Below are 3202 nucleotides of genomic sequence, written 5' to 3'. Positions count from 1 at the left end.
AACGAAAATTGTTTGACAGTTCGATGGTGTGCCGTGATAGCGTATAGAGGCTGTCTCGATTTGAACCGATTCAATGCGGTCATCTTCGGTTGCACTCCGTATGAACTGTCAAAATTACCGCTTAACAAAGGGATAGTTGAACATTTCGTTTGAAAGCAACATTCGCACAATTTTTCAGTCATTTTACAAACTGCTCGACGGATTTTTGAAGAAATTTCACTTTCCGCACATTATTCAAGTTAAAAACATCAATTCTACGAAATAAATACGAAAACCGCACCAGAAAAATTTAGTGATCAGCTCATTTATGTCCAAATTTCGTTCAGTTGCGAAATAAGACGCAATAAGACATTCATTCATTTTTTTTATTCATATACACATAGATTTAAGGATGAAAATGTAAAAAAAAACAACTATAATTGGCCTTCGGGCAGCATCTATATGTTTTCTGAACAAATACCGAATCAAATAAAGAAATAAATAATAATAAGACGAATCAATCTGCTTTGTGTGTGTGCAATAAAGACAGCTAACATCAAACATTCGACGCCATTGACAGCCGCTGAGTCAGCATTTCACTTTCTCGGAAAAGAGACTTGGTATGAATTATTTTATTCTGAATTGATTGATTCAGATTGATTTTCAAATGGAAACTTTGCAACAATCAAATCTATTAATCCAAGTATTCTAATCGGTATTCCACATTTGATATCATTTTTAATTGTTAGGATTACACTTGTGTGTGCGGCATCATTCGTTTTCCTCGCAACCGAAAACCCACACCAGATTAAAATGGATCCACGAAACGTCGAAGGTGAACTGGCAAAAGGAATGAACGAAGCACAGCAAAACATGGACATTGAATGAACAACCACCGCAAATCTTCAAACTGAACGTCGATTGCTTCGAAAAAGTGTTTGACTATCTGTCAATCGATGATCTACACTCTTTTGGGCAAACGTGTAAACGGATGCAACGGGTTGCAGGCAATTTTTATAAGCAACAATTTTCCGAAAATATTTTCACGTATAATTGGGAAGATGTGGGTTTTCGTGAATATACCGGGACCCTATCAATTGTATGTGATAAACTCAATTTGGCCGACCTGGATTGGAATGTATACAAATCAGTTAAGAGAATCTATTTCGATGGAGCTAATTTGGACCAAATCAAAATGATGCCCAAGGAATTCCTAAATCAAATCGAAGATATTTTCTTGTTTTTGTGTGAAGCGAATGAACCATTTTACGAAAGTGTTCTTGGACGATTCCCGAATGTAAGAAGCTTGACAATTCTATACCGTGATTTTGATGATAAATGGGTCAGCCGAACGTACCCGAAACTGGAGCATTTCACATGGTTTACTGAGAACCATGCAAGTGCTGCCAAATTCCAAACGTTTTTGCGGCAAAACCCAGATATTCATTCGTTATCAACGCAGTTACATTTGCTTTTGCCGAACGAAACCGCGATGATGGAGCTCAAATTGGACGAATTGCGTATTTTCACGTATTCGCTACAACAGAATGACTGCGAATTCCTAAATATGCTACATGCCAAGGGCGTATACAAACGATTACATATTAGCACCGAAGCAAATCAAACGGTTGTCGACAGACTGAGCTCATTGAAGTCCCTCGTTCGATTCAATGCATATGATATTGAAGAAATGGTCGATTTGTCATCACTTGTGAACTTAAAAGTGCTAAAATTCAATTCAAGAGACATCGGAAATTGCGCGAAAGAAATTGGGCGAGAATCTCAACCAAGCCATCGATCCAGTTGCGATGAACCGTGAACGTGAAAAGCTATTAGCCAAAACGTTGTACGTTAGCAAAGTGACGATTTACATCCCGCAATCGAATTACCTGGCAACAAAGTGGAAAACAACGGAGATCGACCTGAAGCTGATCGAAATTAAACGGATTCAATCGCTTGATTCATTGGAATTACTGTTCTTCTGATGTCTTGATCGATTTCGAACAATGCGTGATTAAGTTTACTGATAAAATAAACGACTGCAATAAATTTTCATAACTAAAATAAGGACCTTCTCATTCAAATAAATCAAATAATAATGAAAGCCTATTTTTTGTCATATGAAAAACGCTAAATAAATGCAAATGAAGCGAACCGAGTTTATGTTGGATTTGTGTAGTTCGATATTTTTATTAGAATAATTTTGATGTGGATTTTTATTTCTAGATATTATTATCATTTTCAGTTGCTATGGCTCATTTGTTATCTAATCATTCAGTGTAACAGTTTCAAGAACTTGAAATTTTCAGTTAATTAGTCTAATTTTAATCAAAGTAAAAGCGGTACAATGCCAACACTTTCTGTAGAAATGAGCTTTGCACCCAATTTACAAACCATTTTCAGTGTAAATAGTGAATCTTCTTGACAACTACAATGAAAAACCATCACTAATTTCTTGTTCAGAACACAATGCATTTATGACCTTTCTATTCTCCATGACTCAAAGTGTCAACAAATAGACTGTATCCATTTCAGAGCAATAAAAACAACAGCTTGACGTTGTTTCATTTCATCATAGTTTTCTCTGGAGAAATCTTCTTTTTCAAACCAATGTTTGTGCAGTAAATGTCTTTTGTCGTACAAATTTTCTGTTTGCGAAATTATTATCTTGGATATTTGGAATCAGAGACATGTGTCCACAGAAAAGAGGTTTATATTTGTCAACGACCATATCATGTAAAAAGCACCAGTTCTCGTCCGATCACTGAAGTTAAGCTGCATTGAGCATGGTTAGTACTTGAATGGGTGACCGTCTGGGAACACCATGTGTCGTTGGCACTTTTTTATTTGCTTTTTCCCTCCTCATATGAATTATTTTGAGATTTTATTCGTATTCACCACCACGATTTAAATAATTTCTTCTCACTGAATTATGTAGATGTTCCATCATCATGACGAAAAAGACTATTTCAGCTTGAACTGAATTTAGTATTTGAGCATTTCTATCACTCACGTCAATGCTTTTATCTAAAAAAAAAATCTAAAATGTGAAATTTTATTTGAAATCCAGATGAATTAAATGAATGAATCATACTAAATTTTGTATGTCGTTGATATCAAAATAATTTCCCAATTTTTTTTTTAAATGAATGTCGAAAAATTTTACAAATAAAAATGAACGAAGAATAAAAAAGGAAAAGTGCCAACGACACATGGTGTTCCC

The 3202-nt window shown here is 35.1% G+C and overlaps 1 non-coding gene across 1 annotated transcript; it reads left to right on the top strand.

Annotated features, from left to right (window-relative positions):
• The first annotated feature begins 2698 nt into the window (after window positions 1-2698).
• On the top strand, window positions 2699-2817 carry LOC129579639 (5S ribosomal RNA). Its single transcript, XR_008689265.1, has one exon. It is a non-coding gene; the product is annotated as a 5S ribosomal RNA (ribosomal RNA).
• The last annotated feature ends 385 nt before the right edge of the window (window positions 2818-3202 follow it).

This window comes from Sitodiplosis mosellana, unplaced genomic scaffold (assembly GCF_009176505.1).
Source record: "Sitodiplosis mosellana isolate CC-2019 unplaced genomic scaffold, AAFC_SMos_1.0 Smas_scaffold_6331, whole genome shotgun sequence".
NCBI classification, from domain to species: Eukaryota; Metazoa; Arthropoda; class Insecta; order Diptera; family Cecidomyiidae; genus Sitodiplosis; species Sitodiplosis mosellana.
The sequence above is the reverse complement of the archived record's forward strand: the minus strand, read 5'-3'. Positions and strand labels throughout refer to the sequence as shown.